Genomic DNA, 27,104 nt, shown 5'->3' on the forward strand with positions numbered 1-27,104 from the left:
TAAACCTAATACCACAACAGCTAATTACCTCTTAGACTTCAGTATATCCATCTTAGTATCATTGTGAGGTAAGAAATCAGGATTAAGATCAGGTTGGACTGGGCTCTGAGCAACCTTACCGAGCTGATGTTGCTGCTTGTTGCAGGGATGTTGGACTAGATGCCTTTAAAGTCCCCTTCCAACCCAAATTATTCTACAATTCTGTTATCTTTATTTTACTAACGAGCATATGAGGTACTGGATTATTTGGTGATCTGCCTGAAGTCACAGAGCAGAAAAAAAACATTTGGAGATTCTAGGCTTTTTGGGGGGCCACTCTGCTCTGCCACCTCAGCCATCCTTCTCCAGGGAAGGGTGGCACCCCCAGACTGGCCTTCACCTCACTACCAGGGTATATGAAGTGGGAATACTCCCCTAGATCACAAACGTGTGAGCAGGTGAGGCTGAGATGTAGGTATCTGTAGGTTTGGTGGGTTTTTTCCCCAATTTAAATAAGGAAGTGTTTGCTGGGAGGCAGTCAACACTGCTTGTTCTATGGAGACATCACTTTCTTACTTGCTTTTTCTTTAGGTTGTTTGTCCCCATCACATATAAAACACTCTGGCTGAAACTGTGTAGTCAACGCTCTGCAGACAAAGATGAAATACAGCAAAAGCCATGCACTGTTAAAGATATAACTATTTATCCCAATGTTATTACTTAAAGCAGAGAGAAAGGAAGAGAGGGAAGGATGGTGGAGGGAGCCAAGAGAATGAACAAACATCTGAGAGGAGATGGAGATGAGCTCTAAGGCAGATGCTCTTCCCTGTGAGGGTGCTGAGGTGCTAGCACAGGGTGCCCAGAGAAGCTGTGGCTGCCCCATCCCTTGCTTTGTTCAAGGCCAGGTTGGACACAGGGGCTTGGAGCAAGCTGCTCTAGTGGAAGGTGTCCCTGCCTGTGGCAGGGGTTGGAACTGGATGAGCCTTAAGGCCCCTTCAGCACAAACCTGTCTGTGATTCCATGATTCCAAAGGAAAATGTTCATGTTTTACACAAGAAAACAAGAATCAGGCCCTTTGAAAGTATGCGGGTGATAAATGATGACAGTGGACATGAAATCCAAGTGTAGGTGTATTGTAGCCCTCCGAGCTTGCAATAGAGATCCCCTTCTGTCTGCCCCAGGGAGGGTGGGCATCTGCAGCCGCCCCAGGGCAACAGGTTCACAGTTCCTGCTGGAGCTCCACACACCTCCATCATCAGTCGATTGGTGTCTACCAGAGAGGGGGCTGATCCATATAGTGCACCTGCAAGGGCATTCCCAATGAGCAGTTAGCTGCTGCAACCAAGAGCCCACAAAAATATTAGCTGATTTTCTATTTTTTCACTTTGGGGACAAAAATGGGGTTCAAATGTGGATGCCCTGATAGATCCTGTGTTTTAGTTGCCCTTCACATGGCTTCTTGTTCATAATTTGTAGCATATGAAGCACGTTTCTCCTGCAGATGCCAGCTCAGTGCTCACGCCATCGCTTTTTCGCATACCTTTTCAAACCTGACATCAAACAGAACTCACAGTGCTATTCTCATCACAAATACTAACTGGCTAAATAAACCCCCTGGAGAGACCTGCATATGGCTTAGCAGGATCTTGATCTCAATTTCCAAAATGCGTGATAGGAGACTTTACCTTCAGTTGTTCTTGCAGCTCTGCCAATTAGAGACGGAAAGGAGGAACCAGGGTAACATGGAGCAGAATTTTCATCTCAAGTGACAGAAGAGTGCCCATTCCTCTGACAAAATAGCAATTAAAACAAGAAAAAAAGAAAAAAAAAAGAAAACCAAACCAGAAGCAAAAACCTGCATCATCGTTTCCGGTACCAACAGATGTCCTTCAAGTGTTCATCTAAACAAATATTGCAAGTGTTATTGCAAAATGTTATGAACTCATATAAGGCAATTGAAATGTTATGCTCAGTACATTCATCGGTACTCACAATTAAGAAACATGGGGAAATATGGTCAATAAACCTCCTCCATGTATAGACAATTAAAAAAAAACTGAGACTTGATTGGGATGAACCCAAAAAGAAGAAATAAAAAAATCTTCTCATATATGCAGTGATCTCTTTCTACAGATAATAAACAGATGTTTATACAGGGGAGAGTAAAACATTTTGCACAATGTTTGACTTTGACTTGTACTGGAGGACTGTGGAGCAATCCCCAAGTGCCAGGCTGAGTGCAGAGCTGAGCCCTTCTCCCTGACCCTGCTCATTGGCTGCCAGGAGACATGAGATGAGGTGGTTCTTGTGCCATTGCCTTTTTTCAGCAAAATGCATCTGGTCTAAAGACACTTGTTTATCAGAAACCAAAATCACTCATTGCAAAGAGCAGTTTCCAGCGAATTCCTGGCAAAGAAAGCTTTGAAATGGTGGAAAACTCTTTTTACAATACCCTTAAAATGAAATGCTGGTTTTCAATTTGATCTGATTATGTTGTTTTCAAAACGGTTTTCAAACCAACTGAAGTGAAACAGCCCAAATAACACAGATGGATGTCTTCTTCAGTTTAAATTGCCAGTTCATGCAAAACTCAACTTCTTTCTGTACTTACCAGAGGAAAACATTCAAAACTTGAACATTTGGAGGAGTGGAAAGATTGGTCTTTACTTCTACTTCTACTAACTATTGAACTTACAATACTTTTCCTCTTCAAACTCATTCTCCACCTCAAAACCCACCCAAGGTAACAGCACTGCACAGATGTAACATCTGTCATAGACAAGTCTCAAGCCTCAAGAATTAAAAACTAGTGTTTGGCTCAGGTAAGGGAGCTATTCTGGCAGTAACTGCTATATTCAGGGACTCTGCTGTGGCTTTTAATCCCACAGAAATCGCTCCAGTCCCCATCTCTGAGACATAAATCTGTAATGTTTTACTCTCATCCTAATTTTGGCAGGTAAACCAGTACCGCTGCCTCGCTCACTTGGGGAACTGAAATACAAAGGCCACCTCTAACCTAGCAAATTAAGATATCTAGATAACTAGATAACACTAACTAACTAATAACTAGATGACCTCCCTTCAGTGCAAGAATCTTAAATAAACCCCAGATACAACATTATCACATCATCCTCCTTTCCTCTTCTATACAATGCCATTTCCCAAAGTGATGGTTCACACTCAGGCTGCAAAATGAAGAGCGACTGGTTTCATTGTCTTCAGCCTAGTTTCAGAGTTCACCTGAGGTGGCTACATCTTATTAGTCACACTGTAATCTTGCATAGTTTTCATAAGACAGTTCTGATCCTCAGTCGAGCATCACCTGATGGGGGGTCACAGAGCACTTGCAACCTTCAGGTCTCTCTGGAAGGATGCTGGAAGAGATTCCACCAATAACAGGCTCTTGTCCAGAAGGTGGTAGCACCAAACACTGTACCCTCTTTGGAAAAAAAAACACTTTTAAACAGTTTTGCCAACTTGAAGGTCCCTTGGTGACATTGAGCATCCTTCGAAAATCTCTTACATGGGGAAAGGAGTGAAGGGATCATGGATGAAAATGTCACCATCTCAGCTTTGTCTTGGGCCTCAGTGTGAGGAGGTGGCCAAGTCTCTGCTGAATATTTAGCGACTACTACAGCATGCTGGGTTAAACATATCATCAATGAAATAAATTCAGCACTATCACTGGGCAGCCGTGTCAAGGCAGAAGGCTCAAAACAGCCTTTCACGGATTTAGAGCTTTAAAACATGATGTCTATGAAAAACTGTAGATTAACTTGAATCTGAATGCAGACACGCTCACTTAAACCTCTCAGGGAAACTTAATCAAGGGAGTTTAAACCTTTAGTGCAATTCCTGCTCCCAGTGCTTAACCCCCTCCGGGAAATCCACATCCATTTCATTTGCTGCTCATTAAAATGATAGAAATTAGAGCAGAAGTGGCTTTACCTTGAACAGAGGCAGAAGATACACAAAAGTTGCAGGAGAAACATAACTTTCTAAAGAGGAATTAATTTAATTAGAAGGGAAAAAAATGCAGGTATAAAAATACAGTCAATGCTGGGTTTTCCAGACCACAGAATATTCCTATTTGAGCATGTTCCTCACAGTGCATGTTTATCCCATACATACAACATGATTATTTTAGGTAAAGACAACCAAACCTGGGAATGACTTGCACTGATCTACTTGCTGATGTGGAGTCTCTACCTACGTAGACATTTATTCTGTCACACACCACAAATCAGGACTAAAAGCATCTTGCAAATGAGAACGTGGAAACTTTGCTACAACCATTCAACCATGACACTTACCTGCATCCTCAGGGTGATGAGGGCACTCCAAGGTGCCTATTGTTCGTCATCATTATTATTGTGAACGATCCTTGTGGTAATACTAAAATGATTATCAGTATTATTAATCATCTTAATAGTAGAACATTGCTCATGCTGTTCATTAACTGTTATTAATTACTAACAGTCATAAAGTGCCATGTTTGCTCAGGTCCCATTTTCACTGCAGCCCACAGCAACAGCAAAATTGTCATGATTTATATAGGTGAATTTAGCAGCTTTTTCAAACTTGATTTGACTGTGATATAAATCAACTCCGAAGCTTTCTGTTCAGGAATGAATTACTTGTTAACAGAATAAATATGTATTAGCAGCTCAGACATGGATAAGTTGCTTGTCACGTTGCTCACAGGTTGTGATTCATATTGCTGTGCCCGGATTCGGGTGGCTGAGTTTCTTCCTCTCTGTGTGCCGGTCACAGTCAAGCAGGAGAGGCTGGAGCTTGTTTGCAGAAGCAACCCAGCCCACACCATCTGCAAATACCTCTCTCATTCATGCTAAGAGATTACAGAAGTATTCATAGGTAGATCATGCAGATCCACCTCTAAGCAGATCACAGAATCATAGAACCAACCAAGTTGGAAAAGACCTTCAAGATCATCCAGTCCAACCATTACCCAACACTGCCAAGGCCACCCCTAACCCATGGCACTGAGGCCTCGTCTCCACAGTGTGTGAACACTTGCAGCGACGGTGACTGCAGCCCTGCCCTGGGCAGCCTGTTCCAATGCCTGAGCACCCTCTGGGGCAGGAATTGTTCCTCAGCTCCATCTAAACCTGCCCTGGGGCAGCTTGAGGCCGTTTCCTCTTGTCCCATCCCTTGTTCCTTGGGAGCAGAGCCCAGCCCCTCCTGGCTCCATCCTCCTGTCAGGCAGTTGTAGGGAGCCATCAGGTCCCCCCTGAGCCTTCTCTTCTCCAGCCTAAACCCCCCAGGTCCCTCAGCCGTTCCCCATCACACTTGTGCTCCAGGCCCTGCACCAGCTCTATTGCTCTTCTCTGGAACTGCTCCACATCTCAATGTCAAATGATGTTGATGTTCATGCAAAGCAATTCTGATGTCTAGAAAAGCCAGAATTGCAAGGTATGGGGCATTTCTAATTCTTTTTACTTTGTCATATTACTGCAAAAGTGTACAGAGATCATTTTAGTTGCTACTTTTTCATGTCTATCCCTATAAATTCATTTTTCCAGCACTTTTTTTTTTTTTTTTCATTTTTCTTCCATCAGGCACTGGGAAATTCTCCCATCTCCATGGGAAATATGCCTGGGTTCTTTCAAATCCCAGCACGTTGGCCACTGCACCTGGAAAGTGACAACAGAAACTTGACGCCCAATGTGCTGAAAGTAGAGACAGCATTTCAGCAGATGACACTCTTAACAGGAACCCCGCTGTGAATCAGGAAGAACATGTTTTCACTGACAACAGCTTAAATGAGTCTTTAATATTTCACACACACAAGAATAACCAAGGGAAGAAAAACAACCGTGACCCTATTCTTGACGAAGAACAGCATCTGAAGACCCAGCCTAAAATAACAATCTGAAGAAAACCAATTCACGTTTTAAAATGTAATGATGAATTAAGTTTCCTCATTTAATCTTCTCTAAATAACTGGGAAAATCATACCTGGCAACTATGAAATGAAATATTGACTATTCACTTTCTACAAAATGGTGATTTCTTCTATTTTTCACAAAAGATCTATGGACCATTTCCTCATCCAGAGACGTCTGTCAAATTACAGGAAAAGTCTATACCTGACCATAAACAGCCATTAACTGGGTTAGGGAACAAAGAGGAAATTGCCTCTTGATGAAGAGAAAACCCCACTGGGTCTCACTGTGAACATGCCACTTGTGAGGGGTTGTACTTGAGCGCAACATCAAACCAAAGATAAAAATAAAATTTTATAACATCAACTGTCTTTCCCAAAGAAACCCAATGATCAATGTCAACAGCAAGTCTGGTGAATGGAGCTGTTTAGAAACAGATACAGAATCATAGAATCATAGAATAGTTAGGGTTGGAAAGGACCTTAAGATCACCCAGTTCCAACCCCCCCGCCATGGGCAGGGACACCTCACACTAAACCATGTCACCCAAGGCTTCGTTCAACCTAGCCTTGAACACTGCCAGGGATGGAGCATTCACAACCTCCCTGGGCAACCCATTCCAGTGCCTCATCACCCTAACAGGAAAGAATTTCCTCCTTATATCCAATCTAAACTTCTCCTCTTTAAGTTTGAACCCATTACCCCTTGTCCTGTCACTACAGTCTTATTATATTGCTGATGAGAAGCCCCTGATTTCACAGATATTCATGTACTCATGGCTGGGAGTCAGCAGTTTCGTGGTGAGCATCTGCTGGAATCTCTGGTGACCTCCCATCATCTAAGACACCCATGGGAACTGGCTGACATGACATGAGATTTAGAGGGGGTATCCCTGGGGTTAGAGCTGACAGCAAAGGAGAATATCACATTGTCCCTAAACTAGCACAGAATGCCTGTATCTAGCCAGGTGACTGAGATTTAAAGCACCTTTAATTTTTCTGATGGATGATGCAGCAGCACAACACAGGTATCTGACTTCAAGGATGGGCAGAGGCCAAGTAGCAGAGCACAAAGCATGTTGAGCAGGTTAACATCTGTCTCTACCCTCCTTTCTCCATAAAGGCTGTGGGGGAAAGTTGTGAATCCACATGGATTCCTCTAAAGCAGCCAGCTTCTCAGTAGAAGAGAAAGTTGCGTTTACCAAGTTCCTAGCTTGCATGCAGTACAGTCTGCATTCAGTGCTTCAAACACCACAGAAGACACACTAATTTGCAGCTTCATTAGAAATAATTCAAAGTAATTGCTTAATTTGAGTTGGTTCATACAATCATAGAATCACAGACTGGTTTGGATTGAAAGGACCTTAAGATCGTCCAGTTCCAACACACTGCCATGGACAGGGACACCTTACATTAGACCATGTCACCCAATGCTCTGTCCAACCTGGCCTTGAACACTGCCAGGAATGGAGCGTTTACCACTTCTCTGGCAACCAGTTCCAGTGTTCCACCACCCACACAAGGAAGAACTTCTGCTTATATCTAACCTAAATCTCCTCTGTTTCAGTTTAAACCCATCTCCCCTTATCCTATCACTGCAGTCCCTGATGAAGGGTCCCTTTCCAGCATTCTTGCAGCACCCTTCGGACACTGGAAGGCTGCTATGAGGTCTCCACGCAGCTTCTCTTCTCCAGGCTGAACAGCTCCAACTTTCTCAACCTGTCTTCATATGCGGGGTGCTCCAGTCCCCTGATCATCCTCATCGCCTCCTCTGGACTTGCTTCAATAGCCCTGTGTCATTCTTGTGATGGGGATATCTGAACTGCACACAGTGCTGCAAGTGGGGTCTCATGACAGCAGAGTAGAGGGGCAGGATCCCCTCCCTGAGCTGCTGCTCACTCTCTGGGGGTGCAGCCCTGCACATGGGGGGTTTCTGGGCTCAAGCGCTCACTGAGGCCAGCAAAAATTACTGTTAAAAGATCCAGATCAAATGAGGAGAGGGAGAATGGGAGAATGAAGGGTGGAGGAGCACGATACAGCACAGCCACTGCTCTGGGGCCAGGCACCTCCAGCAGAAAGGGCTCCATCTCTCAAAAAATAAACCAAAAAACCCAAACTCTGCAAAAGTGAGAATTTTGGCAGATTTTCCTTTTTACTTCTGTTTTTGGCCAGGCCCAGGCTGCTGGATATTTGCAGAGCAGCTTCTGCTGGGTGCCTTAACTTGTCCTTCTCCACATGTAGGCTGCTCACTTGTGTTTCCTCTTTTTTTGAGGCTTTTGGCACATGGAGAAAAGGGGTCAGCAAGTTAACAAATTCGACATGTTCCACCTGGACAAGCCATCATAATGCTAATTTTCCTTGGTTGTGTCGTAACCTACCCACTATAACTTGATACGTACCTAAATGATGGAAAACACCATTCAAATTCATAAAATATTTTACTGAGAGTAAATCAGATCTACTAGACCTATTTCTCATTAAAAAGGTCAATGCAATGAACATCTGATGCTGTGTAACTGTCTGATTCAATTTAGCAGGTCAGGCTTCGCTAATCCAATGCCCTGATTGGTCTGAATTCGCTTCTGCTGTGGAAAAACCAGAAAAAGAAGCAAAAAACCAAAAAGTAATTTCCCAACAAACTGTTGGAATTATGTACTCTAAGCCCTATATTTTTATGTGACATCACCAGCATGTTGTTCAAACCAAATCTGCCCATTCTGCAAGACTGCAAAAGTTTCATGTTAGGGATTAACACTCAGAATCAATAAACAAGGCGATGTCAATCCCATAAGGAATTAGAATATGTATTTATGTCAGCCAGGAGCAGAGACAGTGAAAGTTCTGGATAGATGCAATCCAAGTTGTGGGATTTGAAGGAATGGGTGGTGCTTTGAAATGCATTGTCAGGTGTTAGAGCAGTGTCTCCCATCCAGGGCTGGGAATGTGAAGAGCTCTTGGGTTTATTTCTTACCTAGAATGTGGGAGCATTTAACCTTTTGGGGGAGTTGCTTTAGTTTCGTGGCTTCTGTGCCTTTTTTTAGTGTGTTTGTATCTGCTTTTCCGTTTAGTCTTCAGGGAGGAGCTGACAGCATTTCCCATTACAAGGAATTCCGTAATTACATCATTTCTTACCATTACAAGGCTGCTCTCACTGTCAGTGGAGGACTAGGTATTTCCTGTCTTACAAAGCCTAGAGCGAGGAAAGGAGGTGACCTTTTGGGAGACCCATAAGCCAGGATGCCCCTCAGGATCCAGGCAGGGAGAGACAAACAGGAGTGGAAAATACGTTGGGCTCTTCTCTGATTCTGCATCAAGGAATGGTTTGGGTTGGAAGGGACCTTTTAAGTTCGTCTAAGGACCACCTAGCTGCAGATTTATGGCACAAATGTTAATTTTCAGCAATGGTAAAGCCACTTAGCACAGAAACCCCATCAATAATGCTCGATCCAATCCAGAATTTACAACATATTAATTATTATTCCAATACAGAAGATTTTTGAGAGGAAAAAGTTTCAATGTGTTGTACTAAAACCTCATCAGCCAGTTGTCCATGCCTGGGGATATGAGCACAGCACAAACTGGTCTCAGTCAATTAAAAGCACTTGCAAACTTCCCAGGGAGGCTGCACAGGGTGAAAGAGCTGCCAAGAGGGAAAGGGGAAGCAAGACATCTTTAAACAGCAGTGGAGAATCTGTCAATAAGTATCTCACCACTTCTTTAGAGAAACACTCTAAAGGAGTCAGATGTGCGTATCTGGAGACTTCAGAGGTAACTGCATTATCCCCAGGCAAGGTCTACCCAGCTTCCTACTGGGGAAACAGAAGCAGGTTTATATTATAGGCTTAAAAGTCAAACAGAATACTTTGCCTTGAACAAATCTCTATTCTTCACTCCATCAGCAATGGAGCAAAAAGTTATATATTTACCAATTACTTATCAGATCTGCTACACACAGTTCAGTATCAAAGCTCATCTTCAAATGTTCACCTTGCTCCAAAGAGCAGTTTACAGCCTTTGCAGGCAGTTCCACATAGGTTGTACATTTACAATGGTTGATGGCCAGTTCAACAGCTTGCAGGCAATTCCACACCACTGCTTTTCTGAATGCAGCTGACTAACATTATTCCTGATGACTAGGAATGCATTCTCCCAGTTCCTTTTTGCTTTTCCCTCCAAACCAACATCTCTTGTTGTGACACTTTATACACAGAGGGAGTCAAGCAGAAATCACCATCTATGACTGATGCAATTGCACCTTGGAGACCACACTGGGATGACCATGACCATCACACTGTCTCACTAGGGTTCTGGTAACAAGCAGCCTGGAATAAAACTATGGCAGAGCTGGAGCATGGCACAGCTCAGAGAACACCAGTACTAATGTACTCCTGCAGCCATGCTACGAGCAAGGAAGATGTATTGGCATCTCATTTCCAAGCAATTTGCTTTCCTGGGCACCCTCAACGCATACATGAAGCTGTGAAGAAGGAAAAATGGCAAGCATAAAAGAAGCCCTGAAAGTCAGTGAAAGCTAACAGTACCAAGGGAGTTATTTAGTGTGGAAGTCCCTTCCAATTATAAACCCAAACAAGTAGGTGCTGAGCAGCTACCCTGAAGGGAAACAGAATTGCATGTAAAAGTGGTTTGGGAGTGACCGACAGACCATCAGCATGACATATTGCAGGGACAAACCATTATGCACCTCTTTCCAAGCCCGAAGCCGCAGCCGACTGCATGGGGGCTATCAGCAAGCAAGCAGAGCTTTGCTTTTCAACCACCGACAGCAACGGGGCTGCTTTCCAACTTAATTACATTCAGCTTTTCCTATCCAGGGCTCTCTTTTTAGGGTGCAACTTCTACTGACTTCATGAGGTCACCCCAAGAGTTTGGAGGGCTGTGCAGGAGCAGCAATCACAGCCAGGATGAAACGTTTCTATGTTGAAAGACATAGATCTTCTTAAAAAATATCAGTAAAAGTCACAGTGTTGTGTTCACGTGCGCACAGGTAGATGGAGGTTAACAGGGGCAGGTGATGGGATCCCAGCCATGTTTTATGAACCCCCCAGTACTGCATTTCCCTAACTCAGAACGTCTGACTGTGCTGATAAAAGCAAGTTAAAGTGTATAGGCATATATTTCTATAGATGCATGCACACACCCGTATTTATACACACTTATTTAGGTATGTACAGATGTGCATAGCACAGCTGTGGGCAGGGGGTTTAGGACCTTGAAAGAAGACAGAGTTTTTCTTGGGGGAAGAGGAAGGAGGAGGAAAAAGGTCCTGCTCATGGTGAGAGGGGAAGGGTCCTCCAGTAGTGCCAACCTGCCAGGAGCCATCATGCCCACAGCTTCATCAGGGCAGAAGGGCTGGGGAGCAGCCTCCTCCCATGCTTTGACCAAAAAGAGATATTGACTTTTTGTGTTAAGCTGGATTTCCATAAAATATTTTCAAGTATGTATTGCAGAAAAACATTTCTGAAAGGTCAATATGGAAACGAGACCGTTCAGTTTTATCGAAGACAACTTTGTGTAAATGAAATAAACCATATCTCTCTGCAGAAAACTCCTGCATTTTCTTTTCTGGTATGGGGTGAAGTCAATTTCCAAAGTCTGGGTGGACTGCAGAGCCCTTCATGTTATCTTCCAGCACATAAACTGCACCTTGTAATTCAACCATTAAAATCACCTTCCCCCTCTTTTATCCCCGCCTCATCAGTTGCTTAAAATACAAATCAGAGTATTTATTATATATACATATATATAAATATACAGATACGATATATATACACATATACATACACACATATATATGAACATACACATATACACGTATATTTTTTGCCTGGCAAAATCTTGGAGCAGATTCTCCTGGAAGGCATGCTAAGGCACATGAAAATCAACAAGGTGCTTGGTGACAGCCAGCATGGCTTCACTAAAGGGAAATCCTGCCTGACCAATTTGGTGGCCTTCTCTGATGGGGCTACAGAACTGATGGACAGGGGTAGAGCAGTTGATGGCATCTACCTGGACTTGTGCAAAGCGTTCGACACTGTCCCACACGACATCCTTCTCTCTAAATTGGAGAGACATCAATTTGATGGATGGACCACTGGGTGGATAAAGAACTGGCTGGATGGCCGCACACAAAGAGTTGTGGTCAATGGCTCAATGTCCAGCTGGAGACCAGTAACGAGTGGTGTCCCTCAGGGATCGGTGTTGGGACCGGTCTTGTTCAACATCTTTGTTGCTGACATGGACAGTGGGATTGAGTGCGCCCTCAGCAAGTTTGCCGATGACACCAAGCTGTGTGGTTCGGTTGATACGCTGGAGGAAAGGAATGCCATCCAGAGGGACCTCGACACGCTTGTGAGGTGGGCTGATGCCAACCTCATGAGGTTTAACCATGCCGAGTACAAGGTCCTGCGCCTGGGTCGGAGCAATCCCAGGCACAGCTACAGGTTGGGCAGAGAAGAGATTCAGAGCAGCCCAAGGAGAAGGACTTGGGGGTCTTGGTCGATGGGAAAATGAACGTGAGCTGGCTTCAGTGTGCGCTTGCAGCCCAGAAAGCAACCGTATCCTGAGCTGCATCAAAAGGAGCGTGACCAGCAGGTCGAAGGAGGTGATCCTGCCCCTCTGCTCTGCTCTTGTGAGACCTCACCTGGAGCATTGTGTGCAGTTCTGGTGTCCTCAACATAAAAAGGACATGGAACTGTTGGAACAAGTCCAGAGGAGGCCACGAGGATGATCAGGGACTGGAGCACCTCCCGTATGAAGACAGGCTGAGAAAGTTGGGGCTGTTCAGCCTGGAGAAGAGAAGGCTGCGTGGAGACCTCATAGCAGCCTTCCAGTATCTGAAGGGGGCCTACAGGGATGCTGGGGAGGGACTCTTCATTAGGGACTGCAGTGACAGGACAAGGGATAACGGATTAAAACTGAAAGAGGGGAAGTTTAGATTGGATCTAAGGAAGATGTTCTTTACTGTAAGGGTGGTGAGGCACTGGAATGGGTTGTCAAAGGAAGCTGTGAATGCTCCATCCCTGGCGGTCTTCAAGGCCAGGTTGGAAGAAGCCTTGGGTGATACGGTTTAGTGTGAGTTGTCCGTGCCCATGGCAGGGGGTTTTTAACCGGATGATCTGAAGGTCTTTTCCAACCCTAACTATTCTGTGATTCTATGATTCTATGATGCAGCTGAGATGTTTCCCACTAAGACTGAAAAAAGCAACCTTCTCTAGTGGAAGGTGTCCCTGCCCATGGGAGGGGGTTGGAACTAGATGAGCTTTAAGGTCCCTTCAACGCAAACCACTCCATGATTCTATGATCTAAATCCTTGCTCACTCATGGGTGAGAGAGAACCCATCTGAGCAAAGTGGTACAGTTACTGCCATCCATCTGCATCCCAGCTGGAGAGGGCCTCTCAAGCAGCAATGGGGACCCAGCCTGCTCTGCCAGAGTAATCGAAGTGACCCCAGAGCATTGCTGGTCCTAGTCTGTGCCAGCATTCAGGGCCTGGCAGCCTTGCACCGACATGAGGATGTTCACATGCTATTCAGCATCCTAACCAGCACTTATTACTAAGCCATGTCTTTAACCCAGCAATAATGAAAAACAAGGTAATAAACATGAAACAGATTGCTCTTTTTAGTGTTCTGCTCCTGCAAACTATCACATGACAAGGTACAGTAGAGTTACTGGCTTTTAACTGGCAACCCGAAAACAACACATTATGATGCTGAGCTCCGTCTCCATGAACAACAGACCTCAGTTAATAACACCAAGAGCAGCAACAGCTTAGAGACAGAGGGATGCAGGGACCACACAATTGTCAATATTTACATTGACAGACAAGAAACAAGAGTTCAACCCCAAGTCCCTCTGCCACCACAGCAGGGATGCCTGCAGCAAAGCTGCTCCACACTGCTGCCATCAGCTGCGGCCCCACCAGTCTATGCCACTCCAGTGACCCCAGCCACCCTTGGCACCCAGCAGTGCCCTGCCTTCACCAGAAGCACATAATACCTTTATTAGCACCGCTGTTGAAGCAGTCACTGCATTGCACCCACAGTCCTCAGTCCCATTTCTGAGCACAGTCTGAGCAAAAGCTATTGTCTTGCTACCAATCAATAAATAGATCAAGGGTTATAGCTGGAGGAGGAAACACAATCTTTAGAGCAGGACTTTGTACAAAGAATTCCACGTAAACACTTAAGTGCTGAGAAGCCGTGATTGGTGCTGCAAGGAAGCCTCTTATCTTTCCCATCCTGGTCCCACCTCTGCAAAGCACAGCCAGTTCCCAGGGAGCTCCCCCCATCAGGGACGTTCACACCATGGACATGTACTGATGATGGAACAGGGCTTGAAGCCTGGGGGCTGGGATGAGTAACAGCAAAAAGTACAGATGCCTGTAAAAAGACCAAGTAAAGACAGGCTGATTTCCAGAGCTTGGTAGCCAAACAGCTTCTTTCCTTAGCAGTGATGGGTGCTAAAAAGTCGAGCTTTACTGAAATTGCACAGTACAGATGCAGCAGTGGACGAAAAGGATATTCTGTGTATCTTTACCCATCTATTATTTATGTAGTACTTACAGTCTGCTAGGCAATTTATAATCCCCAGCAAAACCAGCAAACCCATACCCTCACCCCAAGCATCTTAACTATGAGTTCTGCAGTGACCGCTTCACCACCCATAAGGAGATCCAGACTTGCCTTCTCATTTGCACTGAAAACTAAGAAAAACAAAACTTCCCTTGAAGTGCAGTTCCAGAGAGAGAAAAGCTCTGTGTGAAAGGGTATCGTTTCTGTCTGCGCTTTCCAAGCCGAGCTGTGCCCGGGAAGCAAAGGCCATGATTGCGGATGCTTCTCTGCAATCATTAATATTGGATCTGAGTGCCCTGGCAAGTGGCTCGCAGCAAGCAGCAGAAAGCTCGGATAGCTTGAAGCACTTTGTGCTGGTTGGAGAAGGAATTAAACCTAACTGAGGATAAAAACGATACTTGATCCATTATAGCGGTTTCTGGTTCAAAATCGGCCCCACAAAACCTGTTTCCAGCAGTTTGTGGTGCATTGAAGTGGCCACAGGCAGGAATCTTCTTGTGGGATCATCTCCAAGGAGAGGCTTGGTGCAGATGAACCGAAAACTGGTCTTAGGGAGAGATTTTCTCATCTTTTCTACTTAGAACACAGGATCACGTAACATCGACCCTGCAGAGCTCAAAACATTCCTGACATTTTGACAGTTCCACCCTTCAGCAACTGGTGCCTGTTTTTTATCTCCCTCAGTTTATGTTCTCAGATGTTTGCCTTTAAGTGCCTCCCGAAGGGCTTCAAGGGGTCAAGTTGAAATTGAAGACAATTGCCCATGATGAATGTCATAGGATGCTACAGAGCCGACTCCGCAGCCTGACTCTTCCCAGCCTCTGCAGTGATGATAACACTGACACCAGGCACTTTATCTTTCCCAAAGAAAACCATGCGCATTGTACCCAGGAAGCTACCTCTACAGCACGTCCTTTGCTCTCACCCAACCAAGGGCTCTGCCTCCCTCCCTGCAGAAATATCCCATCCCAAACAAAGCCAGACCAATGATTTTGCTGAAAACACCAAAAACATAAGTGGATGGCAAGTTTTGTGTTTGACACAAAACTTGTCTAGGATTGATCTTTCTGAGATAAAGAGTTTAAAAATCTCAATTATTTGATGAAACACAAATTACAAGTATTAATAAATACACAAAATTAATTTTATTTCAGATTTTTTTTTGTACCAGTTTTTTGCCCCTTTGAAATAACTAATCATAGAATCAACCAGGTTGGAAAAGAGCTTTAAGCTCATCAGGTGCAGACATTGCCCCAGCACTGCCAAGGCCACCACTAACCCATGGCACTGAGGGCCTCATCTACACGACGTGCGAACACTTCCAGGGACACTGACTTCAGCCCTGCCCTGGGCAGCCTGTTCCAATGCCTGAGCACCCTTTGGGAAAGGAATTGTTCCCTTCTCAGGAAGGCAGAGGCACTTTGAACCAGTGAGTGGAGCTTCTTTGAAATGCTTTTTGGAAAAGGATATCTTCCCAAAATGCTCTAGCAACTGGAAAATTCAACAAAGCTTACGTGCAGCACAAGCCTCAGCATTTTCTGTTGCAAAAGCATTAGTTGAAGAGATGTATCGACCTGCTTGGGACAAATCTTGCTGCAGTACAAGGATCTTTAGCAAGACCTGTGTAGTTCATATCAGCCACAATCATTAAGGAGGGAGCTATTGCTAAATTAAACACTGGCTATGCACAGATTTGTGCCGGTATAAGGGATGAATGCAGACCATGGCTATTGTATGATTTATCCAAGTTCACTACAGAGTTTGCTGTTAAAACCAGACAGAACTCCAAGCTCGACTCTGGTTCTGACCATTCAATGTCTCCCTGCTATCAAGCAGCAATGTGTACAGATGTTTTGCCTTTCACTATTTATGTTTCCATTTCACACTCTTATTTCAGCACAGCATCAGAACTGGAGGGCAGCCTTAACAGCAATCCAAAAGCAAAAATTCAGAGGCATTTATGCAGAGACATTAAAATGCAGAGGCATCTTTAACAGCAGCAGCTGTAACCTTCTGAGCTGGATCATGAACCAGGAGCTCTCTACCCTTGATGCAAGAGGTTGCATTCAGACTTACAACAGGTTTAAGGGGATCTTTGAAGTGAAACACCATTCTCAGCAAACCAGAGAAAAGCCAAGTGCGATTAATCCCGCTTCATTTGGGTTCTGGAAGAAAGTTGCTATTTGCTATAGATCCTGATATAGAAGTAAATTCATGCCTTTTTATGTATACATAAGAAACAAAAACCCAACTGTGTTGCATCTTATGCTCAAATACTCATCAGGAAGCAGAAATTTAAATTCCTGCAGCTCGAGTCAAGCTCCACTTGCAGCCCAGGCTTCTCAGCCACAGGGGTATTGATTGTGAGAATCAATTTTGCATATAAATTAAAAAAAAAGCATAATCATTAAAGCATGTAATATTTAGTTATAAGGGCAGAACCACTGTGTCATGCAAAGAGAATGTGACAGGCTGAGTGAGGTTCAGGAATGGGCTGAGATTTAAGGTTAGGGATTGATTCCCAGCATTTGCTGGCTCTCAGTAGGGCTCAGTAGACCAATTCCAATAAATGGCTTGATAAAACAAGCCAGGACCTCTGTGGCAAAGCACTGGCATCTTAAAGGACTTTGAAAATGTGGAGCATTTAAAACTTGGTTTCTCCGAGTACAGGTTTCAGTTGTCACAGCCATGATATAAAAATGTAAGTCAATATTCCAGGATTAAATGTTGCACATGCATCTGTAATGAAAGTGGCATCAAAGGGCTCTAAACAGGCATCTCCATACTGCTTCCCACCTTCACGTCAGTCTCGTTCCACGATGCTCCAATGGTGGGAATCCCCATCAGGTCCAGCAGGTCTTCTCCTACATGTGGAAGGTTTCCACTCACAGATCCAAAGACCCTGCCCTCCAGGAAGACTTTGATGAGAAACTTAACATGAGCCGGCTTCAGTGTGCACTCACAGCCCAGAAAGCAACCGTATTCTGGGCTGCATCAAAAGAAGTGGGACCAGCAGGTCGAAGGAGGTGATCCTGCCCCTCTGCTCTGCTCTTGTGAGACCTCACCTGGAGCATTGTGTGCAGTTCTGGTGTCCTCAACAGAAAAAGGACATGGAACTGTTGGAACAAGTCCAGAGGAGGCCACGAGGATGATCAGGGGACTGGAGCACCTCCTGTATGAAGACAGGCTGAGGAAGTTGGGGCTGTTCATCCTGGAGAAGAGAAGGCTGCGTGGAGACCTCATAGCAGCCTTCCAGTATCTGAAGGGGGCCTACAGGGATGCTGGGGAGGGACTCTTCATTAGGGACTGTAGTGGCAGGACAAGGGGTAACGGGTTAAAACTGAAACAGGGGAAGTTTAGACTGGATCTAAGGAGGAAGTTCTTTCCTGCGAGGGTGGTGAGGCACTGGAATGGGTTGCCAAAGGAAGCTGTGAATGCTCCATCCCTGGTGGTGTTCAAGGCCAGGTTGGACAGAGCCTTGGGTGATATGGTTTAGTGTGAGGTGTCCCTGCCCATGGCAGGGGGGTTTTTAACTGGATGATCTTAAGGTCCTTTCCAACCCTAACTGTTCTATGATTCTGTGATTCAAACCTCTCTGTAAAGAATGTAAACAAAATATAAGAGAGAGCAGGGGAGAGAGGTGCCATCACTGCTCCATTCTGCTGGGGTTTACACACTTCAGCATGACTTTGCTGCCCAGCAGCTGCTGTTGGCAGGTCCATGAGGGCTGCCCCTCACCCTGACCAAGCTGGAGGGTTTAGAGGTTTGGTATTTATGTGAGGACAGATTGGTGGGATGGGTAAGCTGCAGCTCAGCAAAGTAACAGCATCCACAGTATCGGCAAGGTGCAGGATCCCATCTCCACTTTGCTCCCCTTGGAGAACTGGGAATTACGACTTTTAAAAATAAATAGAATCACAGAATTGTTAAAGTTGGAAGGGACTTTAAAGTTCCTCTAGTTTCAACCCCTGTGCTACAGATACAGGAGGTCTAGCACATTCTGACCATGCCATTGCACAGATAACCAGAGTTCATCAAACCCAAAGCCTTCATAGAAACATCTGTGGCAAAGGTGACATTTCTGAGGTCCACTTGTGACAGTCTGCAAGGGTAAGGTGGACCTTACCCTCTGGATACGGTTCACCCCAAAGGGCCCAGATACATGGTGATGTACAGCCACAGGAGATGTCTGCATCAGAGCAGCGCTGCTGTCAGCAGGGCTGTATGGGTTGGAGAATTAAAATACAATGGCCACAGCACCGATATTTTTAAACATAACGTCTTGAGCAGACAGCATAATGAAGAGAGCCACCTTATTAAAAATTAAGTACAAACAGCAAATTATCTCTGAGCCAGTTTACAAACATGCATTAAACACTCTGACAAACAGCATTTTAATAAAACTCACCAGCAGTCTGCACAGGCACAGGAAGTGAAAATAATGATAACAGAAGTAAATAAGACTTTCACCCACTTATGTAACAGCAAAAAACTGGTGAAATGATGGGAAAATTAGTTAAAAGCCAAGATGAGAAATGAGACTTCAGGTTATTAGATCTATAGTGCTTGGCTATTTTGGCAAGAAGTGAAGAGGGTGCTTGTGGTAAGAGCAGTGGTGGAACCTCAAAGCTGCCATTCAGGGGGCCCTGGGCAGGCTGGAGAAATGGGCCAGGAGGAGCTTTGTGATGTTCAACAAAGGGAAACAACAGGTCCTGCTCCATGGGAGCAACAGCCCCAGGCACCAGTACCCAAGGGGACTCATTTGCTGGAAAACAGATCCACAAAGACCTAGGAAGCTCATGGACACCGGGATGAACATGAGCATCCTCCCTGTGCAGCACTGGTGAGACACACCTGTGGTGCTGGATCCAGGTCTGGGCTGCCCAGTGCAGAAGAGACAGGGATACACTGGATGTACTCTGGACATAGCTGAGCACTGGAGCAGGTCAACCAGGAAGCCTGGGAAGTCTCCATCCTTGGAGATGTTCAAAATCCAACTGGACACAGTCCTGGGCAGCTGGCTGTAGCTGATCCTGCTTGAGAAGAGATGGGACCAGACAACCTGCAGAGGTGCTTGCAACCCTCAGCTCTTCACCCTGTTAGTCCATCCTCAGAGGCTGGCTTTGGCTCCAGCAGGAAGGATGGAGAGCTGTCACTTCACTCCACGAACCATCACAAGCTTTCCAGATTAAATCATGGACTTCACTGGGATGAAGACAAAAATCTTCAAATGACTTCATGCAAGGCTGGAAAAGCCATATTTTGGTTACTGTTGTTAGGCTGTGATAGAATAGCTTGTTTTGGCCAGGTCTGTAACACATGAAGCTACCATTAAGAGCAGCCAGGTATGATGGATGCCTGTGGAAGTGGTGGGGAAGCCTGTGGATTACCTACTACAGCTCTCTACCCAGATCAGGGAATTACCTCCATATCTCTAGAAAAGAAATGCCACACAGGGACAAGGTTCATATAATCCAGCTCAGGCTGTTAACTGGAGCTATCTTCTCATCCCACAGAGAAAATAGACTCTAAATCTAGTTTCTAGTGGTGCTACAGCCACAATCCCTTTCCCGTTTCCCAGCGCAGACTTGCTGTTGTATGGTGACAATTTCTGAGGCGGATATTAAAGCAGCCTCACTCAGAAGCTCTCCAGCAGAAGCCAAGGAAGGTTTCTTGTGCCAAATCATTTTTCCTAACAGAAGGTAATTATTAGCTAAATCTTGCCCAAACACCATAATGGCAAGAAGGTCTCTGACAGAGGGAAGGTTATAGAATAAAATTAACCTGCTGAGGGAAAAGCAATCCGGACCTGCAGGGTCTTTAAAAAGGGCTGGAGCCAACAGGAACCAGTAGAGGTGTTTCATAGCATACATAAAGTATATGTGCATGCGATATATATGGAAATAAAGGACAGCGTATGTGTGTATTATTCACATAATATAAAGCTCAGATGTATTCTCCCTGAAGGAAAAGCATGGTTGTTGGTCTTGCTGTGTAGTACACACACACCAGCCAGCTCTTCACATCAGCTTTGGGGACCTTGAGCCCTGTGGAAAGGATCCTGCCTCCGCAGCATCCCACTACATCTAGCCCTGTTCAACTGAAAAGCCAAATTTAGGAGAAAATTACCCAATATGTTATTTCACCGGGTTTTCTGCCTGCTGGAGCATGCAGCAGGGGCTGCTCTGCAGTCCTCAGCGACTGTAATAACTGTAATAAATTACTGAAGTAACTGCGAACTCTGAAAATCCCTCTTTTGCTCCCAGCTCGCTCTGTTATCATCAGTGCTGATCAGAGCTGAGTGACTGGCAGCAGATCACTTTGCTGTCAGCTCACATGTGCTGCACGTGAAGCTTGCGGGGAGCCAGCCCCCTTGCTGCTGGTGCCAGGGCCACCCCTAACTCGGTCACATCACTGCCTGTCCCCTGCTTGCCACCATCCTGAACTGGTGTTTTTGAAGCTGCTTTTGGGATATCAACGTTTCTGACAGGCTCTCATAAACCAGCAATAATACACAAATACATAAAAGCTGACCGTGCCAGTGACGCAGAGGAGAAACAGAGTAAGTCCAGCTGGCCATTGAGCTCAGAGGCAACTCAAGTGCCACACATTAGATTGCATGGGCTGCAATGTCCTGTCAGTGGCACTAATTAGTAAATCAATACCTGCCTTTTTAATAGTGTAGACACTCCTCCCTCGATTGCCCTGGCAAAGAGTGTGAGTCCCCAGGTGAATGGCAGGAGTTACGCAAAGGGGACAGAGCTCTCCCGTTTGCTGACATGGTTGGTTGGGAACTTTTTAAACAATCTTAACTTTAATTTTTTGTTTTCATTGCTTTCCAGGAAGGTTTGCCACAGAAAATCCCACCTGTAAAAGGCAGGAGATGCTACCAGCACAGTGCAAACAGTTAAACACTTTTTCCTATGCCTAGGCTTACACCCAGTTTTATCTAGATATTAATTTTTTTTTTCTCAAAAATCAATCTTTCTCTTGCTATTTCAGCCCCAAAAAGACAACACCAGTAAAACCATCCCTGTTCCTGTTAGGTTTCCATTTGCCTTGAGCAGTGCAGGTTGATGGCAGCATTGACACAGGGAGAGCATAAGAGCATTGCAGACTTTATACTCATAAAGGCTCGGAATTAACATAGGTGCTGAAAGACTTGCTGAACAGCAATGGTTTTACATACTTGTTCTTTGAAATAGATAATTGATCTGCTAATGCTTGCAGCTTTTCAGCAGCACTGCATTATGTATCTCAATCTGAGTATTTCCAAAGGCTAAATCCTCCCATCAGATCCACTGGGAAACCCCTGGATCTGCAGGTTAAATGGGATCTAAGATGCAAAGAGAGATGCCAGGGAGTCCCTCAGGCTTTGAGGGGCTCTCGGTGACTGCAGCCTGGGCTGGAGCAAAGGAATATGGCATCAGGCCCACTTGAATCCTGGGAGATGAAGCGCTACATCCAAAACCTGCCATTTTCCAGAGGATGGGATGAAAGCCCAGCCAAATGAGGGCCCGCTGTTACAGCATGGTGTGCCCTTGCCCCAGGCACCTTCCCCAGCCCACACCTGGTTCCATTTAACAATATGAAACAGGAACCACCCCTTTAGTCAAGTCCTTCTTACCTTGTGAATAGCAGGAGGGCAAAGCAGCAAACCAGTGACCAGCTAGTGGCATCCTACCCACACCTTTGGGTTTTCCCTTCCTTGCACAGATATCACAGCTGAGTTCGTGCATCATTTTTCACTTGGAGCCTAAAACCTGGTGCCTAAGCAAAAACAGTCAGGTTTTGATGCCACACAACCCCTATTTGCTACCAATGCAATTTGCAGTTTTGCTAACATCAAATGCCCAACCCTGTCAGGAGCCCCATATACCACATTGCTGCAATAATGAGAAACAGCTCAAACCTCTCCCCATGCTTCCCTTGAACACCCTGGCAGGTTCTCCCTTAGAATACATCCCCAATGCTCCATTTACAGGCTCTCCAGTGAGCTTTCTCTCTCAGAAACATTTCAACCAGTCAAATCGTGAAATATTGCCAGCAAACTGAATAAACCCAGCTCAGGGCTGGAGTTCCACTGTTCTCCAATCACGGCAAGATCAGTGAGCGCCAGGGTGCATCACTCTGTATCGGGCTAGCTCAGCCCTAGCAGCCTCATCGACAGACTCAGCTTGTTGCTGGTGCTGCTAAATTGCTACAGACTCAAAGCAATTCCAGCTGAACCATCCCTCTAGGTCAGAAAGAAAGAACAGCACTTTCCTAAGGGTAAGGGAAAGCCTATACATGCAGTGAGATAGGAGCTGCTCCTCATCCCAGCGCATCGACAGAGCATGGGAATCTGAGCCCAGCTCCCTCCCCTGCTGCTTCTGGATCACTGAGATTCAGAGCCATTCACCCCACGCAAGGAAATGATGCCCACACGTACGCAAGCCATCCTGCTCCATCCATACCTGCATATTAGAAGCCATGGGAAGCAACATTCCCAGCTGTACTGATGATGAGTTATTAACCCAGTCTCTGGCACAGCTTTTGAATAAGCCCACAGGCAATTTCCTGGGGAGCTCCTGGGCTGCAGCTGATTATGGCCTGAGGGACTAGCACATACCCCCAGGGTGGTACCTGGGGTGCGGGGGGGCGGGCTGCATTCTGCTTTCCTGTCATCTTTCATCCTGGAAGCATCAGCACAGGGATATGCCCCATGACAGAGCAAGGAGGAGCCATCCTTCTAGGGCATGAATCACATTGTCTGTGCAAAAGCATCTGAGGAAAAAAGGGTTATCCCAAAATTTCCCCAGATGATGGACTTCTGAGCCTTATATTGTATTGTTAGGCTCCTGCCTCCTCAGAGACCAGAGGAAACTGGTGAAAAAACAACTAAAAATCCCCAGTTCCCTGGGCAATAAAACTCTCCCTGGGCTGGGCAGGTACTTCATCTCAGTTCAAGATCCACAAAGGATGAGAACTCTCACTGTAATAAGCTCTCCTGGGAGGAACTTTGAGTAGGGCTGGGTGGGCAGAGGCAGCTGCAATTACAGCTGGCAGTAATGTAAATCCAATCCCAAAAGAGCCGGGGAATGGGTGAAAGCAGTCTCAAAGTGTTTGGCAGCCACCAGTGAAGACACCAAAACAATGATTTCAAAAGACACAGGAGGTTCTTAAGGTTGTTTTTTATAACAAAGAATCTTCCTTTGCTTCACCAGCCACCCCAAAGACTCTCACTAAGCATAGGAAGACAGCAAGAACACGTGCTTCAGCCGCTTGCGAGGAATCCTCACTTTAACATGGTGGGTAAAAATAGTCAAAGAACACGCAAAAATCTGTGTCCATGACTTAAAAAATGTACCTTTTCAAAGGGGAGATCTGAGCCAGCTGGGGCAGTTGAGGACCTGCTCCAGGAGGTGCTGCACATGGTGGCTGCTCTCTCTGTAACTCTCACTGGAGTCTTTGCCGTGTCAACGGGTTTATGGGCTTGTCTGGCCATTGACCTGTTGGAGTGAGTCTAGAGGAGGCCATGGAGATGCTGCAAGGGCTGGAGCAGCTCTGCTCTGGAGCCAGGCTGAGAGAGCTGGGCTGGGTCAGCCTGGACAAGAGAAGGCTCCATGGAGCCCAGCCAGTCTACAAGCAGTGACCCCTGCCATCTTCCCCCCAGTTTATATGCTGAGCATGACATCATGTGGCATGGAATGACAGCATAGAACCATATAATCATAGAATGCTAAAGGTTGTAAACAACCTTAACATCATCCAGTTCCAACCCCCTGCCATGGGCAGGGATACTTCACACTAGACCATGTCACCAAAGGCTCTGTCCAACCCGGCCTTGAACACTGCCAGGGATGGGGCAGCCACAGCTTTTCTGGGCACCCTGTGCCAGCACCTCAGCACCCTCACAGGGAAGAGCTTCTGCCTGTCCTCACTGTGTTCCCTCCCATGTTCTTGTGCCCCCCAGCCTCCTCACTGGCAGGGCAGTATGAGACACTGAAAGTCCTTGGCTTAGTGTAAGCCCTGCTCAGCAACACCTAAACCAGTGTACAATCAACATCATTCTCACCCTAAATCCGAAACAGAGCACCGTAACAGCTACTGACTCCATCCCAGCCAAAACCAAGACAACGGGCTGGAGGCAAGTAGACATAGTTGACCACCCTTTTTGGTACGACATCATTTCCTAATGATATCACTGCACATAAATGCTATAATTTCAACCACCTTCACCTCTAAGCTACTCTGACTTTAAAGATCAGCTAACTCCTTGCTGGTGAACTCATGCTTCATTCAATGGTTTGATTCACTGATATCTTAATGACAGCCTCCCCTGTTGTTGTCTTTAATGTTTAAAATATGAAGTAAATGAGCCCTGTCATGCTGAAAATCCTGGGTAGGCTGTAGTAGCTGTTTTCAGTAATGATGAGAAGTTTCAATTTACCCATCATCTGGCATATCATGTGACAAGGTTATCATCTCCTTTCAAGTTTAAAAATCCATTCCTAGCCATCTTGCTAACATCATTCAATATTGTGGCAGAGGCACTGAAGTTACTTTCTAAAGTAAATGTCGCTCCATCAGTAAATGGCAGTGCTGAGGGAGAAGCACAACCAGTAGAGGACAAGGCATCACATTGGTGAAAAGCCCCATGTCCCAAAGTGCCTGTCACCTTCCCTACCCATCCTCTGTTTGCCTTGAAGATGAAATTATTATTTCTTAGTCTTGACAGTTGGGAAACTTGGGGCTGTTCAGCCCAAAGAGGGGAAGCTGTGTGCAGATCTCAGAGCGACTTCCAGTGTCTGAAGGGTGTTACAGGGATGTTGGAGAGGGACTCTTCATCAGGGACATATTGTAGCAACAGTACAAGGGGAATGGGTTTAAACATAAACAGGGGAGATTTAGATTAGATATAAGGAAGAAGTTCTTTACAATGAGGGTGCTGAGGCGCTGGCACAGGGTGCCCAGAGAAGCTGTGGCTGCCCCATCCCTGGCAGTGTTTAAGGCCAGGTTGGACACAGGGGCTTGGAGCAAGCTGCCCTAGTGGTATCCCTGCCTGTGGCAGGAGGTTGGAACTGGATGAGTTCCAATGGTTTGAGAACCCAAACCCTTCCATGAGTCTATGATTTTGTGATTCTCCATGCCTTCTTCCTGCAGGGACTGTACAAGCTACAGAAGGGAATATCCTGCAAAAAGGAAACTGGTCCAATGCCACAAACTGGCCCGAACCATGGAGGCAGTATAGAAGCCTGTGGGCAAGTAACCCTAGGAAACGCGTGCTTCTGAGCCTGAGCATTAGTTGCTCCTCTGCAACAGGAAGTATCTGCTTTCAACAGACCTCTTGTTATATACAAAGAGAAAAAAAAAAAAATTTTGGTTTGGTCCTGTAAATAAGAGCATTTTATTTTTCTCAGAGTGTTTTTCTTCAGTGAAATTTGTCCACAACACAAACTGACTCCACCCCACTTCCAGAAAAGAGAGTGCCTGAAGGGATGGCTGAGTGTGCAGACCCACTGGGGATGCAACAGGCATGAACAAGCAACCTGAAAAGAGTCCACCTTATCCCTCTATCAAGAATTAGTAACCCGAAACATAAAACATTAGTTACAAAGAAAGCATTCATAAGAGAGCAATAGTAGCAAGGGGCATTGCCACAGGACATCAGCACACCAAGGGAGGGAAATCACCCTCACCAGCTTCAGCTCAATCCCATGGCACCTGGGTTCTCCTTGCTCTCTCGCTCCTCTTCATGAGTAAGGAATTCTTTACAACAAGGGTGGTAAAACACTGGCACAAGTTGCCTGGAGAGGTGGTGCATGCACATCCCTAGAGATGTCCCAAGCTGGATGTGGTCCTGAGCAACCTGACCTAGTTGAAGATGTCCCTGCTCATTGCAGGTGGTTGGACTGGATGAATTTCGTAGGTCCCTTCCAAACCAAACAGTCCCATGAGTCTATGATTGTGTGAACCCCAGCATCCTTTAACATGTCCCATGCCAGCCTCTGGGAAGGAAACAAGTAGTCAAAACTCTGATCCATATGCCCCACTACTATTGTATTAGACATTTTCCCCACTTACAGCCATTCCCTTCCACTCACAGTATACCACATGGCAGCCAGTCCCACGCACAGCATTGCACATGCAGCTCGCGGGCATCATCTCCTGCAAATCTCTTTAGCTCTGTTTCATCCAGGCAGCTTTAAAAAAAAAAAAAAAACAACAACTCAACAGATTATATCAAAGGCTTCATCAGATTCCTATTGTCCTGGGTGCGCCACATAATCCGAATGGTTTCAAAAGAAAACTGCTACCTGCTGATAGCCAGAGTGGCTGCCAGTTACCAGATGTCTGGCTTTTGTTGTCTATAACTGGGATAATTTTTGCAGAGAAATGAAAATGGTTTGATCCTGCAGAACAAGATGCACCGTGGATCAATTCACCGCAAAAGGCCTTTTTGAAGGATGTCTACATGGACGGAAATTTTGTTTTAGTGGGATGATTGGCTCTATTTAATTTAAACCCGTATTTATACCAAAAATTCAAATAATGCACCCTACTTTGCATTTCAAAAAGAATCTCAGTGTTTATGAAATCACTTTTGAGTTGCAATTACAGTTATTTGTCTCTGGGACACACAA

At 45.5% G+C, this 27,104-nt stretch overlaps 1 long non-coding RNA gene across 1 annotated transcript; it reads right to left on the reverse strand.

Annotated features, from left to right (window-relative positions):
• Window positions 1-21,209: 21,209 nt before the first annotated feature.
• Window positions 21,210-26,051, reverse strand: LOC133267823 (uncharacterized). The gene is made up of 3 exons (XR_009742880.1): window positions 25,923-26,051; window positions 22,106-22,241; window positions 21,210-21,345 (listed from the first exon to the last, which is right to left on the reverse strand). It is a non-coding gene; the product is annotated as an uncharacterized LOC133267823 (long non-coding RNA).
• Window positions 26,052-27,104: the final 1,053 nt, after the last annotated feature.

This window comes from Pezoporus flaviventris, unplaced genomic scaffold, assembly GCF_033815535.1.
Source record: "Pezoporus flaviventris isolate CSIRO_AGI_PZ_B2104156 unplaced genomic scaffold, CSIRO_AGI_Pfla_v1 ptg000010l, whole genome shotgun sequence".
Taxonomy (NCBI): Eukaryota; Metazoa; Chordata; class Aves; order Psittaciformes; family Psittacidae; genus Pezoporus; species Pezoporus flaviventris.